We start from the raw sequence: 27,639 nt of genomic DNA, 5'->3' as shown, positions 1-27,639 counted from the left end.
TCTACAGGACAGAAGGTGAGAACTAAGTTCTGTAGGTTGTCCTTTGACTTCCAGGTACTTGGTATGGCACCTTTGTACATGTGTGCACATGTGCACATGCATACACACACATGTATACCTATACACATACATGTGGGAAAAACTCGCGCAGCGGTCTGGCAGCTGCCAGGCCCCGCATTCATGCCACCGTGGCGGGCAGGAGCGCAGCCCAAGGGATCCAAAGCTTTTATTGTTCATGGATGTGTCTGGATGCTGTGCCCCCTCCACCCCCAAAGCCAGGGGAACTGGCTTTTATAGGGAGGGGAAAGAAGAGAGGGAATAACTTAATTAGCTATGCTCCCCCACATTTAGATAACTCATTAATATTTAAATCTCTCGAGGTGGAGATCTGTTAATCACGCCCTCCACCTGTGCCCTACATGACTGACCCGTGCAGGTTGAATGGAGATTAGACCGCATGTCAGGGCCCTGGGTTCTGGGGGCGCAGCCGAACACCCACAACCCAAGAACCAGAATACCCTTTCACGGCCCGACACATACATATACATACACTCTAAATAAAATAGATGAGTGGATAGATAGATAGATAGGTAGATGATAGATAGATGATAGACAGACAGACAGACAGATACATACATACATACATACATACATACATACATACATACACACACACACATTGAAAATGCTCCTGTGAGGTGTGTTTTTCCCCAGTGGATTGGTAATCTGTGTAAACCTTGTAGTCTTTGAGAAGAGGGAGCAGAGTTGAAAGCCAGGCCATGTGGCCAGCAAACTGCTTTTTCCCGTGGTCTGCGTTCCCCCTGACCACCTCAGTCACACTGCTGCCTTCTGTATACCTCAGCAGCATACCTGTGAGGCAGGGGTGGCATGCCCCTTTGATGCCAGCACTTGGGAAACAGAAGCAGGTGGATCTCTGAGTGTGAGGCCAGCCTGTGGCTGCGCCCAGATTCAGCTCTGTCATAGTTAGGGGTTTATTGCTGTGAACAGACACCATGACCAAGGCAAGTCTTATAAGGACAACATTTAATTACAGGTTCAGAAGTTCAGTCCATTATCATCAAGGTGGGAACATGGCAGCATTCAGGCAGACATGGTGCAGGAGGAGCTGAGAGTTCTACATCTTCATCTGAAGGCTGCTAGTGGAAGACTGACTTCCAGGCAGCTAGGACAAGGGTATTAAAACCCACACCCACAGTAACACACCTACTCCAACAAGGCCACACCTACTCTAACAAGGCCATACCTACTCCAGCAAGGCCACACCTACTCCAGCAAGGCCACACCTACTCCAGCAGTGCCACTCCCTGGGTCAAGCGTATACAAACCATCACAAGCTCTGTCTCCTGAACTCCTGGCTCACATCCCCATCTTCTCTCACTGACTCTTGTGTCTCTAGCTGCCTGGAGTTCATTCGTTCATTTACTCATTCATTCATTCATTCATTCATCTGATAGCAGTTTCCTTAATTACAAAAGGCATCACATAATTCATCTTCAATACCCCCTTTCGCATTTCCAAATCCTGACAATAGCAATTATATAGTTTTTGTATAATACTATTTTATACTACAGACAGACAGACTCAACAGACATTTATTTATTTTTTTTTTAGATTTATTTATTTATTTAATGTATATAAATACATTGTTGCTCTCTTCAGACACAACAGAAGAGGGCATCAGATCCCATTACAGATGGTTGTGAGCCACCATGTGGTTGCTGGGAATTGAACTCAAGACCTCCTGAAGAGCAGTCAGTGCTCTTAACCACTGAGCCATCTCTCCAGCCCCTTATTGATATTTTTAAGTTAGTTACAAAGTAGCCACTCTCCATAGGTTTTCCCACATATCTGTCGTTCCAGTTAACCTCCCCACACCCTCTCATGTTTGTCCCTCCTCCCACCCCTGCTTAAGCCTTTCACCCCAGTATCCCCCTTTCATATCACATATATCCTATTATCATTGTCTGATTTTTAAAATCATAATTATGGAGGGGGGGGAAGGTTTACTGCAGCAAAGATAACCAGTGCAGACACACAGAAGGAACAAGCCCAAATCTATCAAGTGATAAGCGAATAATCAGATTTTGGTCATTCACATAACGGGCCGCCGTTCATCTGCAGAAACAAGTAACTAATCAGATTGCGGTCCATTCACACAACGGAATGCCATTCATCCACACAAACAGGTGAGGCGCTGGCCGTGCTGTAACAGACAGGCCTTGGAGCTACTCCACTGAGTCAAAGTTCTTAGAGGAAAAAAAAAAATGCTACTTATATAAAATACCCAGGATAAGCAAATCCATAGAGACAGAAAATAAATTAATGTTGTTAGAGAAACGGGAATGGGGAGCACCCCCCCAACCGAATGGGTTTTTCTCTGGGAAGACAGACTCGTTAGTAGAAAGCAGTGGTGATTGCACGATGCTTTAAACTAAAAACAACTGGATTTTGTTCTTTAAACCATGACGTTCTTGCTATGTGAATGTTGTTTCATTTTTTTAAAAAAATTGTGAATCAACCATGATTGTGTCCGCCTGTTATTCCATCACTAGGGAGGTGGAGGCAAGACAGAGGTGGGGTGGGGCTTGGAGCCAGAGCCTAGAGGATAACTCGGCCAGTTAAGAACACTGCTCCTAGGCTGGAGAGATGGGCTCAGTGGTTAAGAGCACTGACTGCTCTTCCAGAGGTCCTGAGTTCAAATCCCAGCAACCACATGGTGGCTCACAACCTTCTGTAGTGGGATCCAATGGTGTCTGAAGACAGCTACAGTGTGTTCATATAAATAAAATAAATCTAAAAACAAAAACAAACCAAAAACCCAAACTCAGAGGGCCCATGTTTGATTCTCAGCACCCACATGACGGCTCACAATGATCTGTAACCTCTGGTCTGTAACCCCTGGTCCAGGGGATCTGATGCCTTGTGGCTCCCATAAGCAAGTCATACACAGACATACATGCAACACCCATACACACAAAATAAAGTTAAGGAAAAAAAAAAAGAGCTGAGGTGAGGTCAGCCTAGGCTGTGGAGTGAGACTGTATCTCAAAACACAACCAGCCAACACAACCTAATACCCTGCTCTTAACAAAGATAATGAGATAAAAAAGCTCTGACTCGGAGAAAGCCAGAACTGCGTAGAGTTAAACAGTTTAGCATTTTCTTGTGAACAGGGCTGGTACGTTTATTTCCATTACTTTATGTTGGCTATGAGGTTGTTCAGGGGACTTAGATTTCCCTTTGCCTGTGGGATGGATAGAGAGCCCTGTTCATCTTCACAAGAACCGTCCGTGTTTTCCGTTTCAGAAGGTAAATACATCTGCCACGCTCACTGCCGGGACCTGCTACATCTGGACTGTCCTCCGAATGGCAAGTGGCCGAGCTGCATGTCTGCTTCTGAAGTAAGACGCCCCAGCAAAAGGACTGGTCAGGTAGGAAGACATGTCACGTGCTCCTGCAGCGTTCTGAGCTCCAGGCCAGCCTGCGGTTCACACAGGCTGGGCGAGCCGCTGGCTCCCTCAGGTCGCCTCAGCGCATCAGATCTGTACTGACTCTTTGTCATAGACTCTTTCCTTGGGGCGTATCACATCAGAAGCGCAACTCTGGCTTATAATTTTAGAAATGACATGGTAGTGCGTGCCAACGGATTTGTCACAGAGCACAGGGCTTTAATCTGCCAATCACTTGTACGCTCCGGGTCAGGTTGTCGAGAGGCATGTTTTCTATGTTGACAGAACACGGAATTTGAATTTGTGATGCTTGTCTTTTCTTAGGTGTTTATTACCTTTCAGGCATTGTCATAAACCCATGAACAAGGTGACTTATAGAAGAAAGGGTAGCATCCAATCTGGCTTTTCTTAATCAGCCGCCATGTTCCCGACTAGCCAAGGCCTGCGGCCATGAGAAGCGGCAGCGTATTTTCGCCACCGCTCGGCTCAGACCGCCAGCCAGAGACACCAGCCCTGCCACCCACGAGATGCCAGCGTGGGAGATGGCTCTGCCAATCCTCCACACTGTCTCCACAAAGCTGGGCTGAGACCATCCCGCCATCCATGCGGGCCTGGTAGGAAAATGAGACTCTAATGCTTAAATATTAATCAAAGGCTTTATATGTTTGGTTACGTTCAATAACAACATGCCCATACAATTAGAGGTGTTTCCCAATTAGCTAACCTAAATATAAGTTGTTACCTGTGACTGCTCTCCACACCTGCACGGCTCTTCATCCTCCTACCTCTCTGCCCTCTCTAGCTCCTCCTTTTCCTCTTCTTACTCCTCCCACCTTAGCTCCTCCTACAAGAAAGGGTTAATTTTTGGCTGATAGTTCCGGAAGGTTAGAGTCTATCCTGGTGGGGAAACATGGCAGCAGGCAGCAGGAATGACGGCAGACACTCGATGTTGGGGCTTCCCATCTTGAACTGTAAGCATGAAACAGAGAGAGAAAACTTGAAGTGACATTACAGTCCTTAAAAGCCCATCTTCAGTGACGTACCACCTTTGACAAACCTCCATCTCTTAAACATGCCAAACTATACCACCAACTGGGGACCAAGTGTTGTAGAAAATATTTAATTCCCTGCCCGGGGTTTCTACCTTGCCTTGGGTTATTGAGTTCCCTGATGAAGGACACACTCACAGGCTTTATGTTTACAATAAGCTTTAAACAACACAAGAGCTGGGCAGACATCTACCCTCTATGCTGTTAGAATCTACTTTCCTATTGATAACCCTGAGTTATTACTTACTAGTTACTGTGTTTCATCTGGGCTGCATCTTGGACAGCCTCCAGGGCCACATTCTTATACCAAACTACACCACCAACTAGGGACCAAGTATCCAAATGCCTGAAATTTTGGGGGACTTTCCTCATTTTAACTCACATCACACCTGATGAACCCAAGCGTAAGACCATGCTGGGACTCCATCTGCATGTTTGCCTCTCCAACTAGGGCAGGAGACACACCTGTAACATAGGTGTGCTTTAAGTCCCCAGCTGATGCCTTGAACTGCAAAGAAGTCCCAAACCATATATATATATATATATATATATATATATATATATATATATATATATATATTTCCTATATGTACATACCTACAAAAAATTTCTTACCAACTAGGTATGGTAAAAGACCAACAATGACTAATAATGAAACACTATAATAAACATTCTTTAAGCCAGGTATGGTGGGTTCACCCTTATGATCATAATCCTACCACTTGGGAAGCTGAGGCAGGAGGATTACCAAGGTTTAAAAGCAGCCTGGGCTATACAGTGAGTTCTAGGACAGCCTGGAGGACAAAGTGAGACACTGTCTCAAAAAAAAAATAGCAACGGTAATGATTTTTCAACTCAGGAATTACTGATTTCTGCAGTTTTGCACTTAATATCTTCAGCTCAAGCTTGTCTCTGGGTAACTAGAACCATGAAAAATGGGAACAGCTGAGAAGCCACGTTAGTTAGAGGGGGTGACGGCCTGCTAAAGGGACTCAGCCAGTTCCTGTCAGCACTCCAGCGCTCTCTGTCCTCCCGTACCTGCTAAGATTCCAGAAGCACCAGAATAGGGCAAGCATGGCCACTCCTCTGCAAATGCTGACATCACCTCTCCTGACGTGTCAGTGTCTTACTAAAAAGCTGCTAATTTCCTCCAAAGCCTGGGCGCTAGCTTGATCCTTCAGTATCTTGTCTGAAGTTTCGCAACACTGTGCAGCCTCCTTTCTGTGTAAACGGCACTCTTTGGAACCTAGAGGCTGATTCTCCCTGGCCCCTAACCAACACCGAGCGCAAAAGACCAGATACACAGTTCAGCCCTTGTTTTCTCCGCGCAGAACTGACTCTTGATCAGAACTGCGGAGGCTGTTTTGAAGAGTTTGTTCTGCATGTGTGGTTTGCATGTGGAGGTCCCCACTCAGCGTAATTACACTTCGCAGGAGTAGAGGAAGCCCATGAGGAACGGTAAGGGGCTTGAATAACCGCCCTGCTGGCAGCCTGATGACTTCGTTCTAAGTAGTAATGAATGATAGGTTTGTTCGCAGCCGTGGGTGGGAGTTCCTGCGAGACGTTCCAGCCTTAACAATAGCTTCAGAAGATGCCCTCCTCGCCTGGAGACAAGAGTGGGTTCGGGTTGCAGCTGGATACCTTAATAGGATGACTCAGAGGCCCTCTGCGGAGCTCCAGAGACAAGCGTGTTTGTTGGACTCGAGCACGAGTGTAAAGTTTAAACAAGTGCTCCAGGAAGTTGCTCAAAGGCTACCTGAACTCCTCACTTGTATGACTCACCTTCCTTTCTTAATGGGCAGATACTGTTTGTGCATATTTAAAAGGCGCAGAGTCAGCCCGGGTGGTAGGGTACATATACCTTTAGTCCCAGCACTCAGGAGGCAGAGACAGGTGATCACTTTGATCTCTGTGTGAGCTTGAAGCCAGCCTGGTTTCCGTAGTGAGTTCCAAGACAGCCAGGGCTTTGTGGAGAGACCCTGTCTCAACACCCTACCCCACGCCACCCCAAAAGGAACAGAGTCGTAATTTGCTACATGCATATAATGTAGAGTAAGCAAATTAGAAACACTAGTATTTTTAGCTTCTTAAATATTATTTTTCTTGTTTTATGAAACTTCAAACGCCTCTCTTTTTGTTCTCTATAAATAGTCATGGACTGTAGACATTGTATCGAAGTTTTTTAAGTCGGAGGCTAGAAAGTCAGTGAAATTGGTAAGGTTCTTGCTCTAACTCATGAGAACCGGAGTTTGGGTCCCCAGCCCTCACATAAAAAGCCTGGTCTGACGACGGATTCTGAAGATCCAAATTCAAGTTCTTATATGCATAGCAGATGTTCTATCAACTAATCCATCAAAATACTGTGTTAAAAACACTTGTCAACCGCAAGTCCTCCTTTACAATGTATTCAGGGCTGAGGGGATGTGGAGAGATGACTCAGTGATTTAGAGCCCTTGTTACTTTTGCAGAGGACTTGAGTTCAATTCCCAGTACCCACATGATGACACACAAACATCCATAATTCCGTAACTCCGGTTCCAGAGATTCCAACCCCCCACTTCTGACCTCCTCAGGTACCAGGCATGCATGTGGTGCCCATACACACATGTAGGCAAAACACTGATGCCTATAAAATAAAGTAAATAAGTCTAAAGAGAAACTTTAAAAATAAAATATATTTAGGAAATGGAATGTAGTTAGCTCGTCTAGAGCAATTCATGAAGCCCTGGGTTTCACCTGAGCACATTAAAAAATAAAAAATGGTCAGTGGTGTGTACCTTAATCCCAGGACACAGGAAGCTGAGGCAAGAGGTTTGCCACAGTTACATGGTGAGATCTCGGGCCAGCCTGGGCTACAGCGAAAGACTGTCTCCCAAAATAAGAGAAAAACAAAAATGTAAATTTGGCCTGTAATCCCAGCTGTAGAGGCGGGGGCAGGGGTTTGAAGTTCAAGGTTCATGGCAGAGGAAGTTTGAGGTCACTCAGGGCTTCAGGTGTTGCGAACCACACTACCCCATGTTTGGAGGCCAAAATGTCATGGACCGCTCTATCAATGTTGGAACCTGCACTACCAAAAGCCTTGGGAGCTAAAATGTTAGAGCCTGCACTACCCCAAGCTGTTCCAGTCCGCGGGTCAGGGTTCAGCAAGAGAGAGAGAGTGAGGACAGATTTGAAGAATGGAGACCAGACAGAGTGTGATTCAATCTTGTTTATTCTTCAGTCTCTCTTCTTCTCTCCAAGTCCCAAGTCTTGAGTTCCTAGTCCCTAGTTCTTAGTACCAAATCTCAGGTCCTAATCCCAATTCTAAGTTGCTAGTCTCTTTCCCAGTTCCAAGTTCCAAGTTCCAAGTGCCTTCTCCAAGTTCAAGTACTTTCTTCTGTCTGCCTCTCGCCTTTTATATGTCTCACTTCTAAGCCACAACTTTAAGTTACCTCTTTAAGTCTTGTCTCTAAATCACATCTTTAAGTCACGCCTTTAAGTCTCATACCTTTAAGTCTCATACACCCAAGGGAAGATCCTAAGTATCTAAAACAAGATGTTATCAGAATGTGCTCAGCTGTTGTAGGCTGTTGTAAACAAGTCTCTTGTCAGGGTATATGGCTCAAGATGGCTGCAAGGATGATAGCCGCCTTCTGTCGGCTCCCCACATTCAGGGACTAGGGAGACAGCTCAGCCAGTGACCTACTTGCCTTTGCCTTGTAAGCAAAAAGACATGAGTTTGAGCCTTAAAGCCCATGTCAAAAAAATCAGGCCATGGTGCCACACATTTGTAATCCCAGAACTGAGGACCTAGAGTCAGGCAGCTCTCAGGGCTCGCTGGCCAGCTGGAATAACCTACTTGATGAATTCCAGGCTGGTGAGAGACCCTGTCTCCAAAATAATTAATTAATTAATTAATGTTTCTTGAGGAACTATAGAGGAACTATACCAGAGGTAGATCTTTAACTTATTCATACACACACACACACACACACACACACACACACACGTACGCGCACACACACACCTATCTACCTGCATATACACAGATACACTTAATAACAAAAAACTCCAACATATTTAGTTATTCCCTAAACTTAGACTTTAAAAAAAGATTTTTTTATGTTACGAGTGTTCTATTTGCACGTGTGCCTGCATGACAGAAGAGGACATCAGACAGAAGAGGACATCTGCTCCCTTTCTAGATGGTTGTGAGCCACCACGTGGTTGCGAGGAGTTGAAGTCAGGGCCTTTGGAAGAGCAGTCAGTTCTCCTAACTGCCGAACAGACTCTCCAGCCCCAAACTTAGATTTTAATGAAACCTGATGTTCTCTTTCTACATTTATAGCTGTGAAGATTCCGAAACTCAGATCTGGCTGACTTTTGTGGTGCACAGATTTCCTTACAATGAATGTAATAGACAATGATTTACAGAGAATTTGGAACGTGTAACAAAATTTGAGAAAAAAAAAAAGCTTAAACTTCCTGTCATCCCCCAAGTGGAGACACTCGCCCTGAATTCCTGAGTACCTGTGATTCCTGTCATTTGCGACTGTCCACTGGTTACAGTTATTTCTTGGTAAAACTGGAATTGTACAGACAGAAATGCATAGATTCATCTCTGCTCATCTCATAGTGAAAATATGACTTCATGGTCCTGCTTCACCTTAGACTTGACTGAACTAGTCCAGGTTTCCTTGTTATTTCTTAATCTTATAAATAAAACTGCAGTAATAGTATTTTTCTTTGTTTTTTTTTTTTTTTTTTTTTTTTTTTTTTTTGGAGATAGGGGTCACAATATGTAACTCAGGCGGGCCTAGAATTTTCTAGCCCTGACTGGCTTCATATTCACAGTCTTCTTGGCTCAACTTCTTCAGAGCCAGGCTCACAGGCATGCACTACCACCATACCCAGGAATACTATTTTTATGTAAACATCTATCTCTACTTTCTGCTCTGATCCTCCATGCAGGTTCTACAGGAGATTTACTTGGTCCTGTACCACTACTCTCTTTAAAATGTCCACTATTTTAAAGTATGTGTCCATGAGTGTGGTTTGTGCTGTGAGGCCAGAAACATTGGATGCCCTTGGAGCTGGAGTTATAGTTGGTTGTGAGCTGAGCCATGTGGGTGACAAGAATCCAGCTCCAATCTCTCAGAAGAACAATACAAACTCTTAACTGCTGGGCTGCGTCTCTAGTCACCCCCTCCCAAATCACATACTTAAACATTCATAAACAATGAATATCATCTTACACCCTTACCAGCTGTGGTGGTTTGAGTAGGTAGGGCCCGAATCAGACTTGTGTGTTTGAATGAATGCTTGGCTCATAGGGAGTGGCACTGTTAGGAAGTGTGCCACAGTGGTGGCAGGCTTTGAGGTCTCACATGTTCAAGCTACCTAGTCTCTCTTCCTGTTACCTACGAATCTAGCTGTGGGTACTCTCGGATACCCCTCCAGCAGCATGCCTGCCTGTGTGCTACCATGCTCCCTGCCATGACCATAATGGACCAGACCTCTGAAACTGTAAGCTGGCCCCCAATTAAATGCTTTCTAAGAGTTGACTTCGCCATGGTGTCCCTTCACAGCCACAGAACACTGAGTAAGACACCAGAAGTTCATAAGCAAGGTTGGCAAACTACACATTTATCTGTAGTTTCCCGAACAGTCATTTAAAAATTTTTATCTTGTTTTATTTGTGAGACGGGATCTCACTATGTAGCCCTGGCTGTCCTGGAACTCACTCTGTAGACCAGGCTGGCCTTGAAATCAAACAGATCTGCCTGCCTCTGCTGCCTCCCAAGTGCTGGGAGTAAAAGGCGTGTACCACTCACTATGACCAATTCATAAGCATGTTTTAAAATTTAGGATCGGACACATCTAATCCCAGCTACTCAGGAGGCTGAAGTAGGAGGATCACTTGAGACCATGAGTTCAAAACTGACTGAACAAAGTAGCAAAATCTCATCCTAAAAAGCAAATAAAATAAGTTAAACTTAGAAATCAAATTCATATAAATATTTAAACTCCATTAAAAAATTCATTTAAAAACTTTGAGGGGCAGAATGTAAGAAAGGACTGAGTGGTTTGGTTGATTGCCAATTGTTTTTAGACTGGACAGCCTGTTTTGTTCGCGGAGCCACCAGCAGAGGGAGCTCTAACACTGACTCCTGCTGCGATCTTGGTCAGTTTCCGGTGAAAGACCGACCTAACACCTAAAGGCTGCAAGTGCTGAGTGCTCAGGGCGAAGGCTCAGTCTCGTGACCAGTCGCTGTCATCACTGAGGTGAACGTTCAGAAAGACTCCGGATGCTGTTCAGAGAACCTTGGGTTCACACTTGCAGCCAGTGTAAGGTATTTCTAAATGACTCTCTCCCCACAACCTCCGTGTGCGCGCGCGCATGCGTGTCCGTACTTGCGGGTAGGGGGTATATGTGCCACAGCGGGCATGTGGCCTTCCCAGGACAGCTTTGTGGAGCTGGTTCTCTCCTTCCAGTGATCAACCTCAGGAGCCCAGCCCTATGCAACATCACCTTTAGGTGCTGAGTCATCTCACGTAAACGACTTTTATGAAATAAGGAAACGATAAGCATTTTTTTATACTCAGGGTCAATCTTCCAGTGATGCTGTTCTCTCTTCTCTCCTTTCCTGCTGGTACTCCTAAAAGACATAAATTCTGCTTTAAAAGGGAGGTGGGAGTGTTGCCTTGTGCTAAAACATTTGTCTAGCACGTGCGAGGCTCTAAACCCAATCCCCAGTACCTCAAAAACCAATTAATTTTTTAAAGGGAGGCTAGAGCTGTGTGCTAGTTGGCAAAGTACTTGCTTAACACCTACTGGGGCTTGGTGGCGCATCTATAATCTCAGCACCGGGGAGGCTGAGTAGCTCATGGCCAGATACGGATGCTAAGTGCACCACAGCCGGATAGTCTCTGTCAGAGGCCCATAAATTTAGAAAGGAGAGGGTTAGCTGCAGGAACCCAACCCACCACTGCTCGCTAGTCTGGTAGTTCTTGAAATGATGAGACACTCTGTTCTCTGCTCTCCAGTTGCTCGGGTAAATGTCTAAAAGGTTTCTCTGAAGAACGGCTGTAAGGATGATGACAGTAGCTACCAGCCCTTGTGGCAGGATCCTTCCTCCTCGGAACCCAGTCACCCTGTCAGTCGTTGGGGGTTTGAAGGGATGTCTTCTATTGGAATGTCTCCCTCCCTGGGACTCCCACCTTCCTCTGGTATAGTTATAGCACTCCAGATACTCAACAGTCTTGTTCCTGGGAACACACAGCTTTAACTAACTCACAAGTCCCGTGGGTCATGGACCCTTGCCTGACCCTCTGCCCACACTTGTCAATAGTAGCAATGTGGCTTAGTGGCTCTTGAGACTTCAGTGACACCACCTGGCCTGTATTTCTTCTTCGGGGCCTCATTATATTCATGGGTATCAGTGAGGCAGTCCATGACAGTGGCTTCTACCCTCAGTCCTGACCGGAAGGGAAGAGTCACCTCCAAGCTTCTTAGAGATGATGGTGTCCGAGTTGAGTCCTGAAGGCCTTAGGAACTGAATGCCTCCCGGGTCTTCCCAGATTCATCTTCCTTGGCTTCTAAATTCCTTCTCATGTGCCAAGGTAACGAGCGTTCCCACTTTGCTCAGCACGGTCAATTATTTCTCTAGGCTTTGAGGAGTCACCTTAGCACTGACTTGGTTTTGTCTTCCAGAGCCCTTCAGTTATTAATCCTATGTCTCACTCAGAGGCAGCCTAGGGAAGGGCTTTTTTTTTTTTTTTTTTTTTTCCGTTTTTCAAGACAGGGTTTCTCTGTGTAGCCCTGGCTATCCTGGAACTCACTCTGTAGACCAGGCTGACCTCGAACTCAGAAATCCACCTGCCTCTGCCTCCCAAGTGCTGGGATTAAAGGCATGTGCCACCACTGCCTGGCTTGGAAAGGGCTTATTTTTTAAAAAGAAATTAGTGTGCTGGAGAAATGGCTCAATGGGTAAGAACATCTGTTAGGCAAGCATGAGAATCTGAGGTTTGATCCCCAGAACCCATGTAAAAAAACTGGGCATGGCCTTGCGTGTGGCAGCCATGTCAGGATTCTGGGGTAGAGACAGTAGATGTGATTGTTGAGGCTTGTTGGCGGCCAGCTTAGCTGTCAGTTTCATGAGCGATCCCATCTCAAGGGGTTAAGGTGGAGATAGAGTAGGATCTTCAATGTCCTCCCTTGACCTCTGAGAGTATACACATACATGCACACACATATGCACGAACACATGGGCACACTCGAGTGTACATGCACACACACACACACACACACACACACACACACACACACACACACACACGAAGAGAAGGAAGAAAGCTTAGAAGTATTTCTCAGAACAGGCATTTAGCATGTGAAAGCCCCCGGCTTCCGTGTCTTACATGGGGAAAAAAAGAAAGAAGCTGTAGGAGAAGCTAAGGTGGGAGGAGTAAAGGAGAGGAAGAGGAAGAGTAAAGGAGAGGAGGAGCTAGGAGAGACAGAGAACAAGAGAGAGGGACATGGAAGCTGATGGTTGCTTGTCTGTGGCAGTCAAAGGTAGTTGGGGGATCTAGGTTGGGTACTGGGTTACACTTCTGATTGTAAGGGTATCTTGTTATTGATCATTACCAAATATATAAGCCTTTGGATAATCTAAGCATTAGAGTCTCATCTGTACCGAACCTGTGTGGTTGGCGGGATGGTCCGGGCACTGCCCAGCCTTGCTGAGACAGCGTGGAAGACTGGCAGAGCCATCTCCCATGCTGGTGTCTTGTGGGTAGCCGGGCTGGTGTCTCTGGCTGGCTGTTCCTAGCTGCTGTGCGCACATGGCCTCATGGCCTTGGAACATGGCATCTGATCTAGGCAGAGACTCCGCAGCTTAGATAGTCGGCTTCTCTGGTGGCCGTTTTTAAATAATTACTACAACAAGAAGCAAAACAAAACAAAAAAACCTGTGAGAGAGAAAAAGTGCAAGCCAATGTATTCAGCTCACAGTCATGGAGGCTCAATTGCCTGGTACAGCATGATCCAGGCTGGTGACAGTGTCATATCCGCACACATCGTGTGAAGGGACGTGATCACGTGGTATGACAGGAGGCCAGGGCAGGTAGTCCAAGAGTAGCATCTCCCAGTTACCTCACCAGCCTCCTATGTCTTCATCCTCCAAATGTCCTGCTGTGTCTCAACAATGCTACACTGGGCACCAAGCTCTTAACACATGAATGAACCTTTAGGGTGCGAACCGTAGAGATGACCGATAAACTGGGCCTGTAATCCCAGCTACTCCAGAATGAATTCAAGACCACTCTTGAATAACTTAGTGAGCTCTGTCTCAAAACTTAAAATAAAAAGAAGGCTATCACTCGGTGGTAGAAAGTTTGCCTAGCATGCATAAGGCCCTGGGTGATCTCCAGCATCTTCCCTCCCCCACTCGAACACACACACACATGTATATGTACACACAGAGATACTGCACACATTCAACATAAACATGCATACATATATATATATATATATATATATATATATCATTGCATATACACAGGAGCACCTTTAACATAGAGACACACATATTCACACAAACATGTGCACATAGACATACAAACATGTACACACATATATGCCACATCTCTCATACACACACATGCACACACACAAACATGTGCACACATATATACCACATCTCTCATACACACACAGACATGTGCACACATATACACTCATCACACACACACACAGAATCTAGATCTAGGGCTTGTCTACTTCTCCGGTTCTGGCTTATACCACGGCATGCTCCATCACCATATACCCGCTGCCCCTGCCCTGTTCCTTACATATGAAGGCTCAGTCGTCAGGTCCTTTACTTTTCAATCACCTGTAATAGTCTCCCCAGATCCTTTCGGTACTCCATCCTTGATTTCAGTCTCAGTTCAAATATCACATCGAGGCCTTCCCTGACTACCCAAACTAAAGCAACCTCTATCCCTTCTCTCTGCTGCAGCAGGGCCCTGGACCATTTTCTTCATATCCATTGGCATCATCTGGGCCTGCTCTGTTTGTTGTTTACCCCTCCACCGACAATGCACTTCCATCACGGAAGGGACCGCACCTGTTTTCACTGCAGTCCCCTCCCAGCCTGGCACAGTGGCTTCTGGAAACTGTGCCCAGGGGCTGAATCCTGCCTTCCGTTTTCACTGTTTAAGTTTCTGCCGTGGACTCTGATCATTGCTTTAGAGTTTTGGCTATTGATACACAGTATCCTGAATGCTAGGCTTTGTCTCATATGTCCTCAATCTGATGTAACGGTTTCAGATCTCAACTGATGAACAATATTTACTAGTTGGCAGTGAAGAATGTGTAATTTCCAATATAAACAACAGAAGGGCCCTGACTCTTGCTGTTAGCCTAACTTTACTGGATTTCCTTTCTTCATTCTCTTAGATTCAGTAAATACTTCTCTCCCACTACATTTTTTTTTTTTTTTGACAATGCAAACATGGATTTCTTAAGGAAAAAATGAGAAAAAAACTCTGATTCTTTTTTTTTTTTTTTTTGCATATATTAGTGAGCCCAGGTTAGAAACAAACTGTAGATGAAAACAAACTGTCCTGGGAGCCAGAAGCAAGAGGTCATGTGGTTGAAACAGCATCATCTTGCTTTGGAGTTGGGAGTGTAGCTCAGTGGTTCCTGCAAGGCCAGAAGCAGGCTAGCCTGGTCTACTCAGTGAGTTCCAGGCCTTAGCTGCAATCCTCAGCGTTGGGATGTGCTCGGCAACACACTTGTCTTTTTGCCCCAATTACTGACATCCAAAGGACGGAAGAGCTTTGCAGATGGAACTTGCTTACGAGGAAGATTTTTTTTGTTACTATACCATCATATTTGAAGCAGCCAACGGTATGGAGAATGGAGATCTAGTTAACCTACAACTCTGGATCCTGAGGGCACAAACAGGCCCTGGACACAGTCCCCTTGACTTTGTCACATTACGGCAGAAATACATGTGTATCTCAGTGTCTCACTGATAATACACCTTCTCCCCAGAGGCCATCAGGATCTGCCAGAAGGCCTTAATCTAATTTAGTCACTTCCCAGAGGCCTCACCTCTGCACTCAGTAGGTAGGGGTTATGTTTCCTTATTTATACTATTAACCTATGATTTTTGGAGATTAAACTCAACCATCAGCTGTGGTGGGGGGAGGAGGATCCTGGAACTCCATACCCAGAGTACAGATGAAGAAAGCTTTTCTAAGAATGTTCAGCATCCTAGACATTCCTGCCTTTTCCTCCCAGGAATGTGAACCATCTTGCTTTACATTGTTGTGTTTTGCCATGTTATCCATGCACGTGGCCCTGTGGCAAAGCATCCAAAGAACACGACCCAAAGCAAGACTCGCTGGAAGCAAGAGCAGTGGCCTCAAAACTCGAGTTCCAGTAGAGCCTGCCACCTAGCAGGCACCCAGTAAGTCAGACTCACGGGGTCCTGAAAGGGTCCCAAAGGACCCAGAGCCCCGCCGATGGCTCGGTCACGATGCTGACTGCTATAATTATCAAAAGCACAGGTGGGAAGGGGGCCAAGTCAGCCATGAATACATTCTCAATCAGCCACGTTGAGAGTTCTAAAAACGAATATGAGTAACACTCCTGAATTTTCTCAGGCAGAGGCAAGGAGAGCATTGGCTAGTGTGTGAAAAGCTCGCGGTTATAAATAAAGTCCAGGGTCGGTCACAGTGGCCCACACCTTTAATCCCACCACTCAGGAGACCGAGGCAGGCCAGCCTGGTCTACTCAGTGAGTTCCAGGACAGCCAGAGCTACGTAGTGAAACCCTGTCTCAGAAACAAATAAGTAAGTACAGTTCATCGTGTAAAACGTGCTTCCTGGCAAGCCTAACAATGATTCAGTACTTAAGACCAGCCTGGTGGAAGGAGCGACTAGAACGCCCACAGGTTTGTCCTCTGACCTCCATTCTAACAGTTTCGTGTGCACAAATTCATATACATAAAAATAAACAAACGCATACATAAACACGATTTTTAAAAGTCTTTTTTAAAGAAAAAGCCCAAGTAAATACTCACTTGCGCACATGGTGTCTGAAATGCATGCTGGTCCCTATCTCCGGTGGGGTAGTGTTTCTAAACTCCTGATAGCAGAGATCGTGTTTATCGCGTTGCCAGGTGGGGACCGAGGGCAAAAGGCAGTTGTTGGAGTTCGTAGGTCCACAGTAAATGCAGCTTCAAGCTTCATAGGCGTGGCTGGGACCCAGGCTGCAGCGGCTGAGGTCCGGATAATTGATTCTCTCCCCACCGCCCAAAGGGGCAAGGCAGCAGCTGGGGCTTGCAACTGTTGGGCAGATGGATTTCAAAGAAGCCTGGAGAGAGGAGACCTGTTGTAGAAGCACAGCTCAGAGACAGACGCCGGGTGACGTCAGTAATTCCCCGCGGGCGGAACCTGAGTGACATCTGACTTGAACCTTAGAGAGTGGTTCTTGGTCCTGCAAGGGCTGGATAAGAGCAGATACAGAGATGTGGCCAGAAGGTCCTGCCAGTGACCTAAGGCACCACTTCTGTGTGGAGAGACAGGACTCACCATCCCTAACTCTGCATTACATCCCTCAGCCTCCCTTTCCCTGTGGCCTGGTAACAGCCTTTACTCCCTATGTTCCCCATGCCCACGGATCACTCTACACACCGAGCAGAGCTATGGTACCCCCATGCTGTAACATGAACGGATTCTTGACCCCCTCCCCAGCCCCAGTGACTGCTCAGGCCCATTGGACCACCTCCTACACAGTGGGCTTTGAGACTTCTCTGAACTAGTTAATAAGTCCTGAATAGTACCCAACCTCTGGTCTTGCAGCTGTGAAATAACATTCCCAGACAGGGTCTCAGTCATTTTCTAGAGCAGATTATCTGGGACAAGATAATTTCTAGGGCTGGAGAGGTGACTCAGCTGGTAAGAGCATTGACTATACTTCCAGAGGTCCTGAGTTCGATTCTCAGCAACCACATGGTGGCTCACAACCATCTGTAATGGGATCTGATGCCCTCTTCTGGTGTGTCTGAAGACAGCTACAGTGTATTCATATAAATAAAATAAATAAAAAATTTAAAAACAGATAATTTCTAAAGAAATGTTTAATTCGTGGACCGACAAGATGGGGCTCTCTATGTAGTCCTGGCTATTTTGGAGCTTGCTATGTAGATCAGGCTGGCCTCAAACTCACAGAGATCCTCCTGCCTCTGCTCCTAAGTGCTGGAAGGACAATACTGGGTATCCACACATGTTGTGGGTGTCAGGCTATGTCACACAATAGAAAGCCAAAGGGTGTGTGCGTATAGCATCCCAGGCTCCTCCTTCCGAGGCTGCTCTGAACATGGCCACTATGAGAAACTAGCCTTCTAACTTATGAACTCAGGACATATTAAGCCACAGCTCAGACTGAGAGTCCTTGGTGTCGCTGTTGGCTTGGGAGATGGGTGTTCACAGGTGAAACCTTTCAGATGCTGGCATGGAGGGCTTCCCTCTTCCCTCCTGCCCATTAAACACCAGGAGGGCAAAACTGAAGCAAGCTTCTGCTCTAATTCAGGAGACTTCTGTGAGAGAGTCACTATAGAGAGCCCCTTGTCTTTCCCTCAGAAACTTTGTGAGTGTACATGGACTGTGTATGTATATATCAGTGTCTGTGTCTGTCCCAAATACAGGGGAGTGATGTAAAATAGGCATCGTATAAATATGTCTTTCTTTTCCTTTATTTTAAAGATTTTTCTATTTATTTTATATAAGTGAGTACACTGTCCCTGTCTTTAGACACACCAGAAGGGAGCATGAGAGTCCATTACTGGTGGTTGTGAGCCACCATGTGGTTGCTGGGAATTGAACTCAGGACCTTTGGAAGAATAGTCTGTGCTCTTAACTACTGAGCCGTCTCTCCTCTGCAGCCTGTCTTTTTTTTTTTTTTTTTTTTTTTTTTTCCAAGCCAGGGTCTTTCTATGTAGACCTGTAGCTTGCTGTGTAGATCAGGCTGGCCTCAGACTCACAGAGATCCACCTGCCTCTACTAAGTGCTGGGATAAAAGATATGTGCCACCATATCAGGTGAAAACTGCCATTTAAACTACCTGCTGCTCTTCTTCTCTCCATTACCTCAGAGGGCCCCCCCCCCCCCCCGTGTCTAGGACTGAATCATTCAGCAGCATTCAAAGTGACACAGATCACTTTCCCCTCCCACCCCCTCACCCCCACCCTACCCCCGCTTCTCCTCACAGCTTGGTGAGGTTTGGTCTTCTCTTTCCTGTCCCAGGACAGGAACAGTGAACATGCTTCCTGTTCACTTAGGTCTCATTGTCCCTCCCACTAGCACCAACACCTAGCCAGTCGGCCTCTGAAGCAACCAGGTTGACTGGGAGTCTCAGGAGGCCTACGCTTTGCTTCCAGGGTTTTGCTAAGGTAAGGATGCGTCCGCTGGAATGTCCAGTGACCCAGACGTACAACTGTATGTAAAACGGCAACTTCTCTCAGCCTCTCCTGTCCTTTGCCACAGACGCCTCCAGTGACCTTTGGAGCCAGGCTCTTCGCAAAGGTGCAGCAAGGCTCCGTTTCTTGCGGACAGGCCTGTCCCGGAGGTCCAGCTTGGCGGCCACAGCACAGGTTGGGTTTTAGCCTCGGCTTGGCCTCCAGCCTGCGGCTTTGTGCAGTGTACTAACTGTGGCGCTGGCCCTTTCCCACGTGGTCGCTGAGGACTGCTTCCAACATCACGGCCTCTTCCTTCTTTCTCTCGTCATTATCACCCCCAAGGCAGAGGTCTGGGGGTCTCAGAGTGGCCAGAAGTAATTTAAGACATTTTTAAAAAGACTTTTTTATTTTATGTATGTGAGTACACTGTAGCTGTCTTCAGACACACCAGAAGAGGGCATCAGATCCCATTACAGATGGTTGTGAGCCACAGTGTGGTTGCTGGGAATTGAACTCAGGACCTTTAGGAAGAGCAGTCAGTGCTCTTAACCACTGAGCCATCTCTCCAGCCCCAACGTAAGCAATGCTTATTATATTGTACTTGTGTGTGTGTGTGTGTGTTACATACATCTACATGTACATGTGCATGTGACATGAGAGAGACTAGAGGACAACCTGTGAGAGTTGTTTTCCCTTCCATGTAGGTCCCAGGCACTGCTCTCTGGCTGGCAGCCTTGGCAGCAAGTGCCTTTACTCCCTGAGCCATGTTGCCAGCCGCAGAGGTGATTTTTATAGTGCGCCAGGTAGAAATGTATGGATTTGTCCTGGAATGCATTACCTCAAAGATCATTGTTCCTATCATAAAATTGCATTTCTACATCTTTTCAAACAACTTTAATCTTCAAAAGATAATCGTCACATTAAAAATTCAGGGTCTTAGGAGGGCCGGGTGGCTCAGTGGGTGGCTCCGTGGGTGACAGGGCTTGCTGCCAAGTCTTACCACCTGAGTTTGATCCCAGGGACCCACGTGGTAAAAGCAGAGAACTGACTTCCTACAAGTTGCCCTCTGACCTCTACACACACCCCCACACATACATGTACAAGTGTGTATGTGCGCACACATGAATAAATACATAAATTTACATTTAAAGCCATTTAAAAACACAGTTCCCCACATCACGCATTTGCGTTGCCTCTGCTTGCACCTCGGGCTCGAACTCTCTGCGGCTCGCTTTGCCTCTGCTCTCAGCTGCGTCTCATTCCACTTTGGCTGTCTCTGACTTTGGCCCACAGAGTGCACAAAGCTCGGGAGAATAGTTTTCTGGACTTAATCTTTTCTTTGAAACCAAAACCCCCAGCAGAGACTTCGTTGTTACAGATGTTTGGTTTAACTAAAATGTGGACAGAGCTAACCACACACATTGTTTCCCTTGAAAGGCTTCTTCAGTGTTATCCTTTTTAGGATGTTCCTTGGTTGTCAAGGTAGGAGGACAGATGTTTTGGGTCAACCCTGTCTCCGTTGTATTTCTCATCTGGGAAGGATGATATTTTCAAGGGACGGATAAGGCTGAACTCAACACCATTCTTGACCTCATTTCTGATTTATGGATGCTTCCTGCGACCATGCGATCTGAAAAGAAGGCGGGTCTCTGAAATGGGTTTTGAATTTTAATATCCTTTCATACTGGCCTCTTTCTTTGTCAGGCCGCAACTCGTGTAGCTGGCGTAACTTGCTGACGAGAAACTAGAAACATACTTTCCTCCAGCAGGCAGAAACAAAGGGGAAATTTGTCTTTTGGAGAGCTGCTTAGCGGCCTGCACCCGCCCCCACACGGCTCCCCATGTATAGGAACAGCCTTCAGGAACCAAGACCCGGCCTCTGACTGTGCACCAGTTGTGTGGCACAGAACAAGCAAGCCTCCTGTCCTCTCAGCAAGGCTTGTCACAACCATGTGAAGTGGGCTCTTCTGCCTCAGAGGAAAAACTGGAAATGACCTTTAACCCTCGGGTCCCTAGTCATCTGGCCACCGAGGGGCCAGGTTAGAAAGGATTTAGTGCCTGGGAACATAGTTTAGGTGGTAGTCCTTACCTAGCATCGCAAAGCTCCACGTATGTGGAGCTGAGGGTTACAGGTAAGGCAGGATCCCAGCTATCTGGAGGAAGAGGCAGGGCGACCAGAAGTCCAAGATCATCTTCAGCTGGATAGCAAAAGGCCAGATTCGACTTAAGATCCTCTCAAAAATAAAATTTTAATTAAGTGTTTGGAAAACATCATTAGAGCCGGGCGGTGGTGGCGCACGCCTTTAATCCCGGCACTTGGGAGGCAGAGGCAGGCGGATTTCTGAGTTCAAGGCCAGCCTGGTCTACAGAGTGAGTTCCAGGACAGCCAGGGCTACACAGAGAAACCCTGTCTCGAAAAAACAAAACAAAACAAAACAAAAATCATAAACATCATTAGAAGGTTTTTTTGTTTGTTTGTTTTTTGGTTTTTTTCTTTTTCTTTTTTTTTTCTTTTTGCTTTAAACTCTGCCTGTATCTTAACTCTTTAGAAACAGATCAGACATAAAAAAAAAAAAATCACATTGATGTCATCTGGAAGCATTTTCCTGACACATGTAAATATTTATCTCCCAAGAGACTTTCGAACTGCAGAATAGTTTTACATCCGTGTGTACCCTCTGGAGGTTAATCAGGGCTTAGGGGACACTAGGAGGGGGTCCCTTACTAATTACCAAATGAGTAAGAGGATTGTCAAGTTCAGAGCGGCCTCATGGCTGGGAAGCCTGTACCAGAATGGAAAAGCAAAGTGGCTATGAAATAGACAGAATTCGAACACCGGGCTTCTGGATTTCACCCACAATGGAAGGAAGTGTCCCTGGATATAAGAACAACGGGTGTGGAGCTGGAATGCAACTTGGCTGGCCGAGTGCCTGTGGGGCACACAAGAAGCCCCCAGGTTCCATCCCCAGCATTGGAGAAAACAGACAAATAGATGCGTTAGCGAAGCCTGTGATCCTAGCGCTGGGGCGTGGGGGTGGGGGAGATGAATATAGTAGGATCCGGAGTTCAAGATCATTCTTGGTGCCGTGGGAGTTCAAGGACAGCCTAGGACACTTGAGACACTGTTTTGAAAAGGAAGAAAATCCTTTCTCTAAGCCTCTTCCTGCTCCGAGCTTCATAAAGGCGTGCTGCGGGCCCTGAACAAAAGCTAGAGACTGACAGCCTTCAAAGTCAGGATTTAAGAGGCCTCCTGGCAACAGGAAATGAAAGCACTCCCCGCTATCCCATGCCCTTTGAGCAAGCCAGGAAGCTTCACGGTCACCTGGCAACACAGAGGAAGTGTAAGCCCCAGTCAGCTCTGAATGGCTGGGCTGGGCTTCCGGACAAATGATTTCCTGCTCACTCAGCTCTCTGCTGCACTTTTTCTTGAAGACACCTGTGTTTTTTGGCTGTCAGGAGAGAAGGCCATGCCAAGCTTTCTGGCAGCCCCTTGGCTCTGGCAATGATGTCACATCAGTCATTCCCAGTAATTAACTCCTATCACAGTTCTGTGGGAGAGATCCTAATGGCTTTCTTTGCCGCCCTCTCCCCCACCTTGTGTCTCTATGGACTCTTCCTCCTCCCCTCCTCCCCCCATTCCCATGTGCTTGGGCATGCCCAGTTATATACAAATCCAAACCTGGGGTCAGGACAGTGGGGGCAAGTGGCGATTTTATTTTTTTATTTCTTATCCATCGCTGGCAACTAAGGCTTGACCCCCGCGCCTCCAGGACAAGCGGTGATTTTTGAAGTTTTGCTGATGCCCGAATCAATGGCTCTATTGTTTTTTGAGAGATGGAGGGCAAAGGTTCTTCCACCAAGCCCAGAATTCACAGGGCCATTTGTAAGTTTCCCTTCCCTTTGAGTTAGGTTCTGTGGCAGTATCCCCTGAACTCTGTAGCAAAGAATATAGTTGATAATCAAAGATTTGAGTGTATGGTGATTTATTTGACGTTTTCTTCCCTTTGGGGTATATTATGGGCTGCTTTGAGTCATATTTTTAGGCCCCAACCCTCTATGTCAATGTGCTCAACCTTCCTAATACTGCTATCCTTTTAACGCAGTTCCTCATATGGTGGAGACCCCAACCATGAAAATTATTTGTATTGATACTTCCTAACTGTAATTTTACCACTATTATGAATTGTAACGTGTGTGTGTGTGTGTGTGTGTGTGTGTGTGTGTGTGTGTGTATGTGTGTGTGTGTTTTCTGATGGTCTTAGGTGACTCCTATGAAAGGGCCATTCGACCCCACAAAGTGGTCACCCCCCACAGGTCAAGAATGGTGCCCTATGCGATACTAGAAAATGTGGCAGGTAATTAAGGTTAAAAGTCATGGGACCAGGCCACCTCATGGTGGCACCAGGGCTGCTGGGTAACCAAGTGGCAGATGTTATGCTTAACATTCGTGGAACCTGAGTTTGATCTCTGGAACCAAAATAAAGTTAAAGAGATACTGGGCCTCTCTCAATCCCCCTCCCTCTCTCCCTCCCTCCCTCCTTCCCTCCCCCACATGTGTAGGTATAGGGGACAATTGCTTTCTTTAAGCCAGTATACTGAGCCCATGACAGGACCCAAGAAGGCTGGTTTTGTCTTGGACTTCCAGACACAAGAAATTTGAGAAAATGGATTTTTTTTTCTCTTGGAGACAAGGTTTCTCTGTGTAGCCCTGGCTGTCCTGAACTTGCTCTGTAGACCAGACTGACCTCTAACTGAGAGATCTTTCTGCCTCTGCCTCCCCATTGCTGGGATTAAAGGCCTGAACCACCACCTCCTGGATGAAAAAATGGATTTCTGTTGCTTGAGTCACCCAGTTTGTGTTTTCTTAGCACCCCAGGCTGATTGCTATAGGCCTATATGCTTTCCGAGAGGACAAACCTAATGGTTCAGCCTACTGTTGTATCCCAGCATCAAATACCGAACCTGGCCTATAGTTCAGGTTCCATAAATATTCAAGCAAAACGCCTTTGAATGAATGTATAAATGGAGCTCGAAGGAGATATGCCCAATGCTTTCCTCTAACAAATGAGGGGAAAGAGGTTAAGTTGGACCCCATATACCCAAGCCTGTGAGATGAAGCTTCCTGTTTCATATCTACAAAGACAGAGTTCTTCAGTGAACTCCAGAGTCTTAGTTCAGCGTTCATTTTGTATGAAGGAACTAAGTATAATGCTTGAGTTTAATGGGCAGCTAAGCTGTAATGAGAGCTGCTGGTCATTGAATGCTTGCTAATACTTCATTTCCCCTCACCAGCCTCCTCTGGAATAGCATTTGCCGAGCCTGTTTACCAGCCATGGGAAGGCAAACTCAGAAGTAGTGTTATTCAATCGAATTAAACTTTTCACCAGGTTCCCAAACTGTTCTGCACATTTTACCTGTATTTATAATTGCATTTAGGGCTGGAGAGACGGCTCAGGTGTTGGGAGCGCTGGCTGCTCTTCCAGAGGACCTGGGTTCAATTTCCAGCATCCACATAGCAGCTCACAAGTGTCTATATAGGATACAATGCCCTTCTTGGCCATTTAGGGCAGAAAGCACACATGCGGTTCAGACATACAAGCAAAACACTCATACATATAACATAATAGAAACATTTTCATCAAAATGTGCATTTAGCCATTTAATCTCAGCACTCTAGTAATCCCATCGGTCGGGAGATAGAGGCAAATGGATCTCTGTTGAATTTGAAGCCAGCCTGATCTACAAAGTGAGTTACAGGACAACTAGAGCTACACAGAGAAACCCTGTCTCTCTCACACACGCCAAGTGTCACTTTATAAAACAAAATGAAATATATCAATTATCCCCCCCAGTTATCTCTGGAGCTAAACCTCAGTAGAATTCCCAATGATCTTTTATAATTCTTTTCTATCTCCTTCTTTCTTTGTGGTTCTGTAGATTAAAACCGGGAACTTGTGGATGCTAGGCAATCACAGGCAATTGTAAAAATTTTACAAATTAATCAGAAAATATATTTGGCCCTATAGGGGCTAAGCAAACCTGGGATAGATTTGAAGAAGACAAAAACGTAAGTGTCTTTTTTGTAAAAATCAAACCACTGTAGTTAAGTCTGCGATATCGGCTAGAGAACAAACAATAAAAACTAAACAGAACTGAGAGCTTGGCCTGGCGTGGTGACAACCATGCACAGTCCTAGTTACTAAAGGAGTTGAAACAGAAGGCTCACCTGAGCCAAGAAGTTCAAGTCCAGGCTTAGGAACATAGTGGGACTCTCATCTCGGTAACATCATAAGTTTAGAAACCACCTTACACATTTATGGACGCTTAATGCTTTATTTTATTTATATGACATTCATTCAGTCAGCCAGTCATTCATTGAGACAAGGTCTTGCTATATGGCTCGGTCATGTATTTATGAATGTAGCCTTGACTGCCCTGGAACTCACAGACCCTACTGGATCTGCCTGCAGAGTACTGGGGTTAAAGGTGTAGGTCACCATGCCTGGCTTTCTCCTCCTCCTCCTCCTCCTCCTCCTCCTCCTCCTCCTCCTCCTCCTCCTCCTCCTCCTCCTCCTCCTCCTCCTCCTCCTCCTCCCCCTCCCCCTCCCCCTCCCCCTCCCCCCTCCCCTTCCCCTTCCTTCCCCTCTTCCTCCTCCTCCTCCTCCTCCTTCTTCTTTTTTAAAAGCAGGATCTCACTCTGTGCCCAGGTTGACCTGGCATTGTCACTCCTCAATCCTCAGCCTTCCATGTGTGAAACTTAATTTCTTGATTTATGGAGTCCCGAGCCTCATACATACTAAGCAGTCATTCTGTCACGGAGCTATATATACCGAACCATAGCAGCAGTCTTTATATATTTTTCTTTTAGTGTGTATGGGGAGAGGGTACAGTTACACATACACATGCGCACTCATGTGCAGGCCAAAGGGCAACCTTAAATGTCATCCTAAGGAACACTGTCCACCTCTTTGGAGACAGAATCTCTTCTTGACCAGGAGCTCACCGACATAGCTAGACTGACTCGCAAACCCTGGGGATGTTTCTGTTTCAAGCTCCCAGCACTGGGAGGACAAGCTCGTGACTGTAAATAGTTGACAGATAGGCTGTGAATTGGCAAAGTTAAGCCATAGGCCAGATCTGGGCAGCTGTTTTTTGCAGATGGTTCTACAGGCGCACGGCCCCTCCCGCTCATTTACATAGTTTCTATGGCACGGCCCCGCCCACTCATTTACGTGGTTTCTATGGCTCCTCTCTCAACCTGGCAGAGTTGAGCAGGGGTCAGAGACTGCATAACAACGCCTGAACTATTTCCTTGTTGGCCCTTTTTAGAAAGTGTTTGCCAGCCCTTGAATTAAACTAAATTAAAGTTAGGCGGATCAAATCATCAGGTGGCACAATTACAGAGACAGAGGAGCTAAGTCTCAAACTGGGAAAATCAAATACAGCTAAGAAAGGACTGAACAAATGTATACACCAGAAAACAGAGTGACTAACAGATTTAGTGAAGTGTTCTCAGCCGATATTAGAAAATCAAACCAAGAGATTCCAAATTCAAATCACAGAGGGAAAAATAACCATCGAGACATACGGCTGTATACTCACCAGAATAACTGATTCTTGGAAGACTAGAACAGCTAAGCAATGATCAAACGTGGAGGGTGCAGTTGGAGAATTTACATTCTCACACACGGGGAGGCTGTCGTTTACTTTTCTGTTGCTGTGATAAACTACTGTGACCAAAGGCAATTTGAGAAAGAGAAAGCTGCCAGGTGGCGGCTGTAGCAGGCAGTCCTGGTGATGGCACTGGTGGCTGCAGCTGCAGCACATGCCCAATCCCAGCACTCGGGAGGCAGAGGCTGAGAGTTCGAGGCCAGCCTGGACTACAAAGTGAGTTCCAGGACAGCCAGAGCTAGAGAGAGGGGGTGGGGGAGGACAGAAGGGCGGAGAGAGAGAGAGAGAGCGAGAGAGCGAGAGAGAGAGAGAGAGAGAGAGAGAGAGAGAGAGAATTTGACTGATAGTTCTAGAGAGATAAGAGTCTTATCTCTTCATGTAGCAAGCAGGCAAGCAGCAGAGGCAAGAAGCTAAGAGATAACAGAAGACAGAAAACAGAGAGAACTGTGGGCTGTGTACTTTCAAAGGCCTTCGATACCGACATGCTTCCTCCTCCAAGGCCACGCCTTGTAAACCTCCCCAAACAGCGCCACCCACTGGAGGCCAAGTGTCCAAATGCCTGAGCCTGTTGGGAACCTTCCTCATTCAAACAAGAGGGGGAAAACAGCTCTTTGAAAAGTCGTCTGGGGGCTGGTGAGATGGCTCAGTGGTTAAGAGCCCAAGTCTAATTTTAGCTCTTCGGAGTAGGTGCGTCAAAAGCACTACCCCTGTCTCAAAAGCACAAGACACATGGGGATGTGGCCCCACTGAACAAGTGATTGTTTATCATGCATAAAAGTCTAGATTCAATCCTGGGGCTGTATAACTATGGCAGGGTGCATACCTGTAACCAGACACCTCTGAAAGCAGAGGCAGAATATTAGGTGGTCAAGATCAGTCTCAGACATACAGGTTAGTGTGGGCTACATGAGACCAGGTCTGGAGTGGCTCAGTGGCGTTTGCAGCCAAGCCTGATCTGAGTTTGATTCCAAACACCTATATAGTGAAAGGGCAGGCCTGACTCCT

The 27,639-nt window shown here is 46.3% G+C and overlaps 1 long non-coding RNA gene across 3 annotated transcripts; it reads right to left on the bottom strand.

Annotated features, from left to right (window-relative positions):
- Positions 1-2,004: 2,004 nt before the first annotated feature.
- LOC143436251 (uncharacterized) lies at positions 2,005-26,782 on the bottom strand. 3 transcript variants are annotated; one of them, XR_013106398.1, is made up of 4 exons: positions 16,588-17,250; positions 13,197-13,433; positions 10,913-11,157; positions 2,005-4,439 (listed from the first exon to the last, which is right to left on the bottom strand). It is a non-coding gene; the product is annotated as an uncharacterized LOC143436251 (long non-coding RNA). The 3 variants fall into 3 exon arrangements; XR_013106397.1 differs by lacking the exon at positions 2,005-4,439 and adding an exon at positions 26,566-26,782 and having other exon boundaries at positions 10,502-11,157; positions 16,588-17,012; XR_013106396.1 differs by lacking the exon at positions 2,005-4,439 and having other exon boundaries at positions 10,502-11,157; positions 16,588-17,245.
- Positions 26,783-27,639: the final 857 nt, after the last annotated feature.

Source organism: Arvicanthis niloticus, chromosome 22 (assembly GCF_011762505.2).
Source record: "Arvicanthis niloticus isolate mArvNil1 chromosome 22, mArvNil1.pat.X, whole genome shotgun sequence".
NCBI classification, from domain to species: domain Eukaryota; kingdom Metazoa; phylum Chordata; class Mammalia; order Rodentia; family Muridae; genus Arvicanthis; species Arvicanthis niloticus.
Note: the sequence above shows the minus strand (reverse complement) of the source record. Positions and strands in the feature narration are given on the sequence as shown.